General features: G+C 43.3%; 1 non-coding gene across 1 annotated transcript; it reads left to right on the top strand.

The window, feature by feature from the left end:
- Window positions 1-914: 914 nt before the first annotated feature.
- On the top strand, window positions 915-1,019 carry LOC130037933 (U6 spliceosomal RNA). The gene has a single exon (XR_008794518.1). It is a non-coding gene; the product is annotated as a U6 spliceosomal RNA (small nuclear RNA).
- The last annotated feature ends 12,488 nt before the right edge of the window (window positions 1,020-13,507 follow it).

The following is a 13,507-nucleotide window of genomic DNA, read 5'->3' as shown; positions in this document are numbered from 1 at the left end:
AATAAATTCTAAACTCAAAGTGCAGCTTTATAAAAACTTCGTTAACAGACCTTGATTCTTCGCACAATTTCCCAATATATACACTAAAAAGTTTGTAGAATCAAGCACTTTGGCACACCAGTGATTGTTCTCATGTGTTATTTATTCACTACTTGCAATTTTTATTTTCTGAGCACTGGATGAATTATTTTCCTTAAGGTCCGTTTCAAGTGTATCTTCATCAAAACATCTGAACCTCTGCCTAGACCCACGGGACTAGTCAATGTGGATAACCAGAAGAGGGTGCACGAGTGGGAAAAAGAGAGACAGAAGAATGGGAGCAAGTCAGGACTCTGATAAAACTCCAAATTTACTTCTCCCAAGCTAGCCTTTTATAATTGATTACATGAGGAAGTGAGCAAAATGGGGAATTAACAAAGCATGCAGATTTTCAATAAATCATGATGTGAGCCTAGTGGTGGGCTCATGGCACTTATCCTGGGCATAGCTCAGAAACTTACACAATGTATTTTAACATTTTTCCTAGAAGAGATTAGTCTTAAATAGCAGGCAAGGTTGTACTGACATTTTAGCTCCTGGCAAACCTCCAGCTGACAGTCACATTCCCACCATCACTGCTCAGCAAAAGTAATCCCACCTCTACATTTCTTTCATGTATATGGACAACTGAGCCTACATCTGCCATATAACAGAGTTGGGATGCTGTTACAAACTAAACGGTGGCATTGTTCCCACAGAAATTCACAGGTTGAAGTCTTAAGTCCTCATACTTCCATGTGGCCATATTACAAGAAGTCTTTAAAGAGATCATTAAGACAAAATGAATTCATTAGGGTGAATGTTATTGTAGTATAACTGACATCCATTTTATAAAATTGAAACACCGAAAACAGGACACTTAAAAACAGAATTCAGTGCTCACTTCGGCAGTACATATACTAAAATTGGAATGATACAGAGAGATTAGGATGGCCCCTGCGCATGGATGACACTCAAATTTGTGAAGGTAAAAGGTAAAGGCCCTCCCATTGTTCATCGATTTTGCTCGAGCGGGCCCAGTAACGTCTCCATTGGAGATTTTGTTGTTACTGTGTTTGGCATATCGAATACGTCACGGGTGGCTTGCCAGGCTCTACCGTGTGGGTGAGATACTCTCGGTAGCTTGCCGGGCTCTCCGAGAGGGGCGGAGGAATCGAACTCAGGTCAGCCATGTTGGCTGCGTGCAAGGCAAACGCCCGACTGCTGTGCTATCGAAGCATTCCATATTTTTGTCAAATTTGGTTTGGGAAGAACTAACACACATAGATAAATACCTTATGTGCAACATGGAAAGGAACTGAATACATTTGCCGTTGAAGATGTTGGTTTAAAAAAAAGCACAAAATTCAACCTTCAAAAACAGAATTCGATTTGGATATGAGTTATTTTTTTTAAAGCATACTTTAAAAGTTTTATTTCTGTTGCATTTTTTCCTTATATTTATTTATTGAATCACTGTTGGAAAAGTTACTAAGTCTTTTCTATTTCTAGCCTATCAGTTTGCACTGACTTACCAGCACCCAAAGATTAGTGAGTTAACTCCTTCTCACTTGGGTAGAGGAGATAACTCAAAGAACAGTGCTCAGGCTTATATGCAGAAGGTACAGATTTGATATCCTACTCTACATACATAGAGTCTTGCAAGCACCACACATCACATAGTCCTTCAACCATCCTCAACAATGCAAAGTAGACCCCAAAACAACACCAAATGGGGCCCAAATAAGGAAACAAAAAATAACTTTGCATATACCCACTATTTTGTGTGTATGTATACCTATGTGGGCTGGAGTGATAGCACAACAGATAGGGAGTTTGCCTTGCACGCAGCTGATCCGGGTTCGATTCCTCCACCCCTCTCGAAAAGCCAGGAAAGCTACCAAGAGCATCCCACCTGCATGGCAGAGGCTGGCAAGCTACCCATGGAGTATTCGGTATGCCAAAAACAGTAACAAGTCTCACAATAGAGATGTTACTAGTGACTGCTCAAGCAAATTGATGAACAACAGGAGGACAGTGCTACAGTATATATATGTATATATGTGTGTATATATATGTATTTATGTGTATGTACATATGTATATATGCTTTTATATACACATTACACATTAAAATATGTTTATATAATGTGGTATCTAATTCGTGTGTTATGATATATAATATACAGTTGGTGTTAAACACACATTGTCAAGCTCCACCGATATGCAGATTTTTTCCTGACCCATTTCCACATTCAGAGACTATGCCACCCTAGATGTCAGTTGCATGTATTGAACCTGTATGTGCTAAATCCCCAGGACAATAATAACTAAGACATGCATTTTTACCCTGGGCGGGGAGAGTCAGTAACCTGTTATATGGTAATAACCCACGACGGGAGAGTTTTGTGGGGGCTAGGGCTTACATTTTCAGCATAGGAGTACACTCTACTGACCCTGCTGGAGTGCAATGCTGCCAGAGCCTGAAGGAAGAGTGGTAGGAAATGAAACTTTCCTGAGGGAATTCTACTCTCCCAGAAAGAATCAGTCCAGATTTCCAGGGGTGGGAGGGAAAAAACGAACTCAGCACCATTGGCATCTGCCATGGGACCAGGAGTTTCCTCACCTGAAAACCAGGTGGAGACAAAGGAAACTTCCAAGCAGAAAGATCCCTACTCAGCTGCCTGAGGAAGTCCTTCTCTATGTTGGCTTTTCAAGAAATAGGTTCTCTAGATTCCTCATAAACACTGGCTGATTTCTGATTTCTGTTTGTTTTTGAAACTAAACTATAATAATAATCTGCTTCAACTTAAATAAAACTAAAAACTAAATCCCTATAATGGCAAGGATTAACTGTGTAATTGCACATAACTACACATATCCCTGTACCAACATTCACTTTGTAACTTCTGTTTTTCAGAGAATACTGACTAATACTCACAGTATCTTCTCATCTATTCATTGCCAGGTTCTAAAGGTTAGATCACATCTAACGCAGTATTGTTACATTTACATGTGTGCATGTGTATATCAGGTCACATTCTAATTTTTGTAAATATATTAGCAAATTTAATTTTTGAAATCTCATTGGAAAAGTTTATTTATTTATTTTGCTTTTGGGGTCACACCCAGCTATGCACAGGGGTTACTCCTGGCTTTACACTTAGGAATTACTCCTGGTAATATAGTCAGGGGACTATATGGGCTACTGGGAATCAAACCTGGGTTGGCCGCACGCACAGCAAATGCCCTACCTGAAAGGACTAGAGGGATAACACAGCAGGTAGGGTGTTTGCTGTGCACGCAACCGACCAGGGTTCGATTTCTTCGTCTCTCTTAAAAAATAGTCTTTCCCCAGTTCTAGCTCCCCTTTTCTGTGCCCACACCCATAAACAAAGGTTTAGCAGAAGTAAATACAGTTATAGACACCTGTGCAAATGGAGCACAAAAAAAAAAGCATCAAAGAAAGTGAGCACCAGCAAGAAAATACAAACCACAGAACTCCAGCAGCAGACCAGTGGAATTCCAAGCACCAGGCATTGAGGAAGGCCACCATGGGACCTTGACAACTAGACATGGAAGGACATGGGCATGTGGACACTGTGTTAGGGCACGGATCAAAATCTCCCTTTAACGACAAAGAGACTCAAGAGACTGCAAACAGCAAGCAGAGTTTATTGTAAGACTGGCTAGCCAGGGTCCAATAGCCTACACAGACGTGCAGGTCTGGCGGGTTGGGTAAAGACTCCGAACTTCTTCAAAGGAGATCTTATATAGGCCTTCACCGACCGTTACAGCAGAGCCTGCGCATTTCATAGCCAATAGATTTATAATAACAGATACTTTCCTAACCAATCCAATTAAGGGTGCATCACTTCTTAGCCTATAGTTTAAAGATCAGCATTTGCGTCAGTGCTTAGGACCATCCTGGGCAGCATTTGCGTCAGTGCTTAGGACCATCCTGGGTTTTAGGGCAGTACTGGGTCTTGCAACATGGGTCTTATGAGAGACATCCAGTTATCTGGTCTGACCCTGCACCCTTCGAGTACCTGTATCTGAATTCCTTGCTCAGGGGCAGAAAAACCAGTTATTTTGCAATGCAGGTTCCTATTAAGCTAAGCTAAATTAATTCTGGTGGTGGTCCACTTTGGGCCTGTCCCTCACATTCCTCCCTTTCTCTGCTTCATACTGAGGAATCTTCCTCAGCAGGCTGTAAAATCTGATACTGTTGTTTTAGTATCAGTAGTTGGACAGTGTCTTGCAACATGGGTCTTGTGAGAGACATCCGGTTATCTGGTCTGACCCCCATCCTTCGAGTACCTGTATCTGAATTTCTTGCTCAAGGCCAAAAAAAAGTTATTTTGCAATGCAATTTCCTATTAAGCTAAGCTAAGTTAATTCTGGTGGTGGTCCATTTTGGGCCTGTCTCTCACAACTGAACATTGTGGGACCTAACCAGAAATGAAAGTAGTATAAAATCTGAGGATACAGCAAGCAACAGAAGTATACCTGCTTAGGCTACTAAATAAAGTAGCCATAATGATGTAGGCAGGTAGATAGGGAAAGGCCCTTTGCAATGAAAGAAGAATTCTAGGACCTACCCACCCTGTGGACACAGAGAATAAAGACTTGATAAGACCATCCCCAGACCCTGAAGATATGGGCCTCCTCCCCATGAAATTCCTCCTTTCCGAAAACCCCCCCTTTCAATCCAGTTAACTCCAGCGACCCAGCCCCAAGGAGATTCCAGAACATTCTGAGTCAGAAGGATCTATAAGAACCAGCTTGAGAGCCCACTTGGCGCTCTCTCCGCCCTCGGAGAAGCCCGCGTTCCCTCTGGACGCGTTACTCTCTCTCTTACTCTCCATTCCCCCACTTATATGCTTATCCTTTTCTCTCCCTCTCCAAAAGCCTCCAAATAAAACCTGTTACTTCACTGCTCGTCTACTCCTGAAATTCTTTTCTGCGAGCAAGACAAGAACCCCAGAAACCTCGGGTAAGGCTTGGGACTGGTCTCTCCTTTCCTGCAAAGAGCGAATTCTCGCCCCAACTTGAGTCCGTGGCTCCCCGAGCAATCGGGTGGCGGGGATTAACTCCGTGCCGTGAAGATCAAGCGGACTTCAGGTGTGGCTTGACGGCCACCTTGTGGGGCTGGCGGGGCTTAGGCCCGTGCTGAGCAGGTGCTCACTGCAGACTTTACCGGTCCTAGCCTACCCAGGGTCTCAGGTGGCAGAGGTGGATGGGGAGAAAATGACCGTCTTTCTCCTCCCCACTTCACATAAGTCACCCGTGGGGCCCACCGACATCAATAATACTAAAAACATCTGGGAACTTTGTGTGCTAATTTTACACACAGGTCCCCAAAGATCCAGGAGTTAACCAAAATTTACTGTCATCACAGTGACAAATTAAAAAGTATACTAAAGATATTAGTATTTTGTTTTTATATAAAAGTTTGTAATCCAATGCCAGGAATGAGGTAGATATTCAATACAATTGTATTGACTGAATGAACTTAGTGTGTTCTTTAATTTATAAAGAATGTCAGTTTGCATACTTAGATGTTGGGGCTGAACTGAGCTGTCAGGGTGAGCCCATGTAGACTGCACCGCACAACGGGCATGAAAATGGGTGAGATTTCTGACTAGTTTGGATGAAGCTCAACATTTTTTCCCTTCAAACTGCCTTCAGTAAATAATTTCAGTACATTGTAAGGGGAAGTTTTCCTTTTCTCACAGAAAACTGGCTGGTCTTTGACATGCAGATCTCAGGTGCTAGCCAGGCCTGATCTTTGAGATGTAGATACTAGGCTCCAGCCAGACTAGTCTTTGGTATGCAAATCCAAATACTTAGTAGCCCAAGAAAGGTTTCCATTTTGGTTTTGTATGTTCTTTCTGGAGGCCAAAATTACTGGCCTGCAGATGCAAAGAAACAATGTATGTTTTGCTGCTTCAGTGTTCTTTCTGTAACTCCTTTTGATGACATCAATGTATTGTGCCCTTTAGAGGTACCATGATCAATAAAAGGAGATTTCTGGGCTCTCTACCTTTGTCACAGGTCTGAGAGCCCTGGGCCCTCCATGACATAAATTTCCTTTGCGTTCCTTGTCTCAGCGCCTCCAACTGAACAAATGTTCACGCAAAACTTAGATACACGTTTATCATAAATGTATAACTTCAAGGCTATAGAAATTAAGCCATTTGCAAAATATTGTTTCTGTTTCAATAATCAAAGTGTAGAACTTACAGCATTATTAATTTGTTCAATATATAGCATTCGAATACCGAATACACAGCGGATAGCTTGCCAGGCTCTTCCGTGCGGGCGGAATACTCTCGGTAGCTTGCCAGTCTTTCCGAGAGGGATAGAGACTTTTGGGGTGACCTCTAATCACCCTTGTAGGTGTTACCATATTTGAACCCTATCAAATATGGTACGACAATTCCAGAAGATGGGTATTTAGTGTTCTATGATGTGTCCGGAAAGCGTCCTGGAGTGTGGCGACGGCTGGGTAGTGGAAGTCGTGTCGAGAGTGGAAGTCTGCCAGTGGGGTATTTATCTGGGTAGGGTGGGTCTCCTGTGCACAATTCGATCCCTGGGTGGTTGATGGAAGCAGACAGGGCAGGGTAGGGTGGGGCTCCTGATTAGAATCCCTTTGTCACCTGTGGTGGTGGGAGCAAGCAGAGAAGCTCTGTCCCTGGGTCCGCCGAGCCTGGAGTCCAAGGTCTCAGAGAGTTCCGCTTATCTTGTTCTGTGGGTCTTCAGTTGTGCGTGGGTCTCAGCCGGAGCTGCCGCGCGGGTCCGGAAAGCGTCCTGGAGTGTGGCGACGGCTGGGTAGTGGAAGTCGTATTCGATATGCCAAAACCAGTAACTACAATTGGTCTCATTCACCTGACCCTGAAGGCTTCACCGACATGGCAGCACTGAGAAGGATGAGAAAGGAGAGGCCGACAAAATCTCAAGGCCGACCTAGGCTGCCACAACGAAGGAAGACAAAAATGATCGTCTGTACTTTCAATGCACGTACGCTAGCATCAGATGCATCCATCGAGGACCTGATGGTACAAGCGCGAATGATCAAGTATGACATCATTGGTCTGACCGAGACAAGAAGGCACGAATCTCACCATGCCGTTTTCGACACTGGAGAAGAATTGTTCCTCGGAACATGTGATAAAAGAGGTGTTGGAGGTGTCGGTGTCCTTGTCAACACAAACTTGGCCAAGAGCATTGATTCATTCGAATGCCTAACAACCCGAATCGGACGTTTACATTTGAATAGATGTGGCTCACTGCCTGCAGTTTCTATCTTCGTTGTCTACGCACCAACATCTCATTATGATGAAAGAGAAATCGAGAAGTTCTACATGGAGCTAGAGAAGTTCTATAAAGAAGACCACACCTTCTACAAGATCATTGTGGGTGATTTTAATGCCAAGATAGGACTGAGAAGATCAGCTGAAGAACTTCACATCGGGACCCATGGCCTAGAATGGAACGAACAGGGTGAGAGACTGTCAGAGTTCATCATGTCGACCAAGACCATCCATGGTAACTCACAGTTCCAGAAGGCAGAATCTAAACGATGGACATGGGAGTCTCCCGGTGGACGATTCCACAACGAAATAGACCACATCATATTCAATCGACGGTTTTGCCTGACTGATGTCGCTGTTGTCCCAAAATTTCAAACGGGATCGGACCACCGTCTCCTTCGTGCAAAATTCTACTACACAGAGCGGGGAGAAAGGGCTGCAAAGTTCAAAAAGAGAACTCCCAGAATGACCACCAACTGGGAACTCTTTGGTACTATTGCGGCAACATGGGAAGATGCCATTGTTGACAACATTGACGAGGAATACGATCGACTGGTTCAGCACCTCCATGAATGTGCGAGGAACGCCAAGAGAGAGATAGCCACAAAAAGTCGCCTATCTTCGAAAACTCTTGAGCTAATTCGCCAGCGTGGTTTGGCGCATGCATCAGGCAACCGCAAGCTAACGTCCGAGCTTGCAAAGCAGTGCAGAGATGCGATCAAGGAAGACCTCAAAGAGAGAAGAGCAGAAGTACTGGTAGATGCGGCAGAAGCCGGGAAAAGTATTCGTAAGGCCCGCCTGTCCTTCGCCAACTATAAGACCAAGATGACTGCCCTCCGACGTCCTGATGGATCCATCACATCCTCCAGAATGGCAATGGAGAAGATTATCCATGACTTCTACTCAAATCTCTTCGATAGCCATGTCCACTTGCCAACATACCAAATTCCACAGGATGGGTATGTTGTTCCCAACGTTCTCCCCTCTGAAATCCGACACGCCATTTTGTCGGTAAAGAAACAAACAGCACCCGGCCCAGACAAGGTCAGACCTGAACACCTGAAGAACCTGCCGTCAGTACTCATCAATACACTGGCTCGGCTCTTCACTCGCTACCTGTCTGAATGCAAGGTTCCGTCCCAATGGAAAACCAGCAGGACCGTACTACTGTTCAAGAAGGGAGACATCCATGACATTGGCAACTATCGCCCGATCTGCCTATTGTCTGTCATCTACAAGTTGTTCACTCCAGTCATCCTGAATAGGATTGGCAGAACATTAGATGAAGGACAACCATGCGAGCAAGCAGGGTTCCGCAAAGGATTCAGCACCATCGACCATATCCACACAATAACCAAGCTCATTGAGGTTTCTCGGGAGTTCAAGATGCCGCTCTGCTTAACGTTCATTGATTTAAAGAAGGCCTTTGATTCTGTTGAGACGGAAGCGGTCATTGAAGCCCTAGCCAATCAGGGCATTCAAGCCCAATACATCAGGATCCTCCGTGAGCTGTATTGCGGATTCACTACCAGGATCTCACCATTCTACAAAGAAGTGATCGTTGATGTCAAGAGAGGGGTGCGGCAGGGTGATACCATTTCACCGAAACTCTTCAGTGCCACCCTTGAGAACATCATGCGACGACTGGAATGGGAAGGAATGGGAGTGAAGATAGATGGTCGGCAATTACACCACCTCCGCTTTGCTGATGATATTGTTTTAATAACACCAAACATCAGCCAAGCGGCACAAATGCTGGCCGACTTTGACTGTGAGTGTGGAAAGGTAGGACTACAGCTGAATCTTACGAAGACAATGTTTATGAGAAACAGCCTTGTTCCTGACGCCCCATTCGCTCTCAATGGAACGACCATCTCCGAATGCAACAGCTATGTCTACCTAGGTCGAGAGGTCAACATGACAAATGACCTGGCACCCGAGCTGCGCAGGAGGAAGAGAGCGGCTTGGAACGCCTTCAAGAACATCGAAGAAATAGCTAAGAGGACGAAGAACCTCTGGCTCCGGGCACATCTCTTTGATTCCACTGTTCTTCCTGCATTAACATATGCCTCAGAGACCTGGGCCCTATGCAAACAAGATGAGAATGCCATTCAGGTCTCCCAAAGAAGAATAGAAAGAGCTATGCTTGGAATATCACGTTTCACTCAAATGAGAGAAAGAATCCGGAGTTCTGACATCCGTCGACGATCAAGGATCAGGGACGCTGTCTCATTTGCCAAGGTGTCGAAAATCAGATGGGCTGGTCACGTAATGAGATTTAAAGACGACCGTTGGACTAGAGCTGTTACTGATTGGATTCCACGGGATGTCAAGAGACCGCGTGGCCGCCCACCTACCAGATGGTCAGACTTCTTCCTGAAGATCATGAACAATCGGTTTGAGGCCCTTCATGTTCCCGGAGCGAACAGATGCCATTGGGCTACACTAGCACGCGACAGGGACAAATGGAGACGTTACTGGCGCCCGCTCGAGCAAATCGACGACTAACGGGAAGTTAAGTGATTAAGTGATATAGCATTAGGAAAAATAATGTAGGTATTTGAAACTTCTTAATGAAACTAATAAGCATCATCTGGTAATATAAATTTTAAGTAGTTTAAGAAGAGAATGAGATTTAATTCACCTGGTGAATGAGTTAATAATAATGTAATATAAGACTAATTTTAATGAAATGGGCAATGCATACCAATATTTAACATGAGTTAAATATTAGTACAGTCACTAATGATTTTGTTCTGAACTTTTACAACTTTATTTTGTGTAGTTTTTAAATATGCTTTGAGGTTTCTTTTTTGGGGGGTTCACACTTGGTGATGCACAGGGGTCACTCCTGGCTTTGCACTCAGGAATTACTCCTGGTGGTGCTCAGGGGACCATATGGGATGCTTTGAATCGAACCTGGGTCAGCCGTGTGCAAAGCCCTACCCACTATACTACCACTACCCACTGTACTATCACTTCAGTGCACTTCAGCCCTATCCTCTGTATTATCACTTCAGTCCCCCTGGTTTGAGTTTTATAAAGCCCAATAGAAAGTTCTTTATACCTTGCCTGACAATTTTTTAGAGGGTAGTGTTAGGACGCAGATTGTGATCTCCCTTTAAGGACAAAGAGACTCCAAAGACTGCAAACAGCAAGCAAGGTTTATTGTAAGACTGGCTAGCCACGGTGGAGCCATCAGACAAGACCCCAAACTTCTTCAAAGGGAATCTTATATAGGCTTTCACTGACCGTTACAGCAGAGCCCGCACATTTCATGGGTGGCTAGTGGGTATCTCCTAACTCAGACATTTGGTTATCTTCTATGTTTACCTGGCTCCCTTTGATTCTCAGCTTATGGCTCCTGCATTCTGGAGGAAGAGGATAAGGGAAAAGTTACTAACAGAGGTAACAGATAAGGAAGGGCCAACAAATGATTTCAGAATTTACATCCCAATAAGGAAGAGTCAACAAATGGTTTCAGAATTTACATCCCAATAAGGAAGGGTGGACAAATGGTTTCACAGCTAAGGTTCTACTAGAGAGGGGGCAGGAAAGGGAGAGTAACTAATTAGCAGAGTTTAGCTCTGGAATTTTTTTCTGGGTCCCTAGGAACCTTACAGGGAGAAAATGTCTTCTCTACATAGAACTGTTATATGTGTCATAAATATTAGCATACTTTATAGCACAGTAGCGGTAGGGCATTTGCCTTGGGCACAGCCATTCTGGAAGAGCCCGGTTAGATTCCTGTGCCCCTCTCGGAGAGCCTGGCAAGCTACTGAGAGTATCTCGCCTGCCTAGCAAAGCCTGGCAAGCTCCCCGTGACGTATTCAATATGCCAAACACAGTAACAACAAGTCTCAAAATGGAGATGTTACTGGGCCTGCTCAAGCAAATTGATGAACAATGGGAGGACAGTGTTTGACAGTGTTTATATATAATTATCAAATATAAAACTTGCACTCCAAATTTGGTAATTTATTTAATTTTTGTAAAGTCACTCACAAAAGCAAGAAATAATGATCCTTAAAATCTTTCAAGCTGTCAGATGGCAATGTCTAGCACTAAAATGTAGAGGGAAAAAAAGTCTGAGTGTTTTACCTCGCTTCCATCCCACTCCTGTTATCCTCTTATTGTCTGCTCACTTACTGTCCATGCCCGGTGACAAGTTAAAGAAATAGCCTTATACTGTTCCTTTGTGCTGGAGCGATAGCACAGCGGTAGGGCGTTTGCCTTGCACGCAGCCAACATGGCCGACCCGAGTTCAATTCCTCCGCCCCTCTCGGAGAGCCCGGCAAGCTACCGAGAGTATCTCGCCCACACGGCAGAGCCTGGCAAGCCACCCGTGATGTATTCGATATGCCAAACACAGTAACAACTAAGTCTCCAATGGAGACGTTACTGGGCCCGCTCGAGCAAATCGATGATCAACGGGAGGGCCTTTACCTTTACCTTTTACTGTTCCTTTGAGTTGTACAATAAGATGTTAATTGCAGCTTTGAGTTCTTCTTATGCCCTATTGATTACATAATTGCCTTTGCCAATTAATGCTTCACAGAATGTCAAAAGACACCTCTACAATAGCACTGTAGCACTGTCCAGTTGTTCATCGATTTGCTCAAGTGGGCACCAGTAACGTCTCCATTGTGATACTTGTTGTTACTTTTTGACATATCAAATACACCATGGGGAGCTTGCCAGGCTCTGCCCTGTGGACCTGATACTCTTGGTAGCTTTCCGGGCTCCCGAGAGGGGCAGAAGAATCAAACCTGGGTCAGCCATGTGTAAGGCAAATGCCCTACCCTCTTTGCTATTGCTCCAGCCCACCTCTACAATACAAAATGAAATATTTCTCTGCCCTCTCCTCCCTTTTCTAATTAAATATAATTCTACATCTGTAACCTCAACATCCAATTTTAAACTATAATGAAATATCTTAACAAAGAAAAGAAGCAGAAGCAGCAGCAGCAGAAGAAGAACAAGAAGAAGGTCCCTTAACCACCTCCTACTTTTCAGATTAGGTCTTTGTTTTCTTACCCATAGATACGCATGGGCTAGATTTTCCAGAAAGAATTATAGTGATCATTACAGTATAGAAAGCAACAGCTGTACCTGTTCAGCTCCATAATAGTGATGCAGTTACGTGGAGCAGGGATAAGCAATATAGACAGCAGAGCTCAATAATAATGTTTTTCACCTTGAAACAAAATGTTTACAGATATGCTCATGGCATGACTGGCATTTATCTTATTTGATTAATAACACTGAAAAATTCACTGCCCACATTGAACCTGAATATGTAAGAGACTACTTATAGACACGTGACAAATGTTACTGTTTTCTGAGTCTAAGTACATTTGTAGCTATCAGAATCTTCATCTTACATTATTATTATTATATACTCAGTATCCACCAAGCTTTAATATAACACTCAAAGAACAAAACTGTCACACGTAGGTGTCCATTTGCTACAACTATCAAATAGGAGTACCTTAATCTTTTATTTAACTTCTAAAAAAATTCTGTCTCTAGATTTTTAAATTCAGGCAATTAGAATCAACAGAGAGATACTAAAAATAGGAACATGAAAGCACTGAGAATCATATAGCAAAAAAAATTAGATTCAAAGTACCTCAAAAATATTTTATTATACAAAAACTGCAAAATTATTTCCAGCCTATTCTGCTGCATAAACATGTTAGATACAGAAAATATGAGAATAAAGCATGCATATATTTGAACAAAAATGTCTTCTACTTATAGCCAAAGTATCATTTATACTATTTCCTGTTGGTTTACCTCCCACCCCCACTCTTCACTGCTCTTTCCCAGAAGATATTTTCCTACTTAGTGAGTAATACTTGTTGGACTAGCCTAATCCTGAAATGGTTAATATTCATTTTATAAATATTTATGTTTCCCCCTCACATAAATAGAAACTTTATATGAAAGATAAGTGAGCACTATCTTGGATACTTAACAATTCATTATAAATCAAATCAAAATGAAGTAACTTGAAGCAACATTACTATGCTTTTACATGTTCCAGTTCCATAGACTTCCTGTATGCTGAGCTGAATTTACTCACAAGATTTGAAGCCAACTGGGAGTTCAACCGAGGTCAGAATATACCTGAGGTTGCCATCAGAACGTGGGGAGTGGGTGGAATGGCTA

This window comes from Sorex fumeus, unplaced genomic scaffold (genome assembly GCF_029834395.1).
Source record: "Sorex fumeus unplaced genomic scaffold, SorFum_2.1 ptg000072l, whole genome shotgun sequence".
NCBI lineage: Eukaryota > Metazoa > Chordata > Mammalia > Eulipotyphla > Soricidae > Sorex > Sorex fumeus.
The sequence above is the reverse complement of the archived record's forward strand: the minus strand, read 5'-3'. Positions and strand labels throughout refer to the sequence as shown.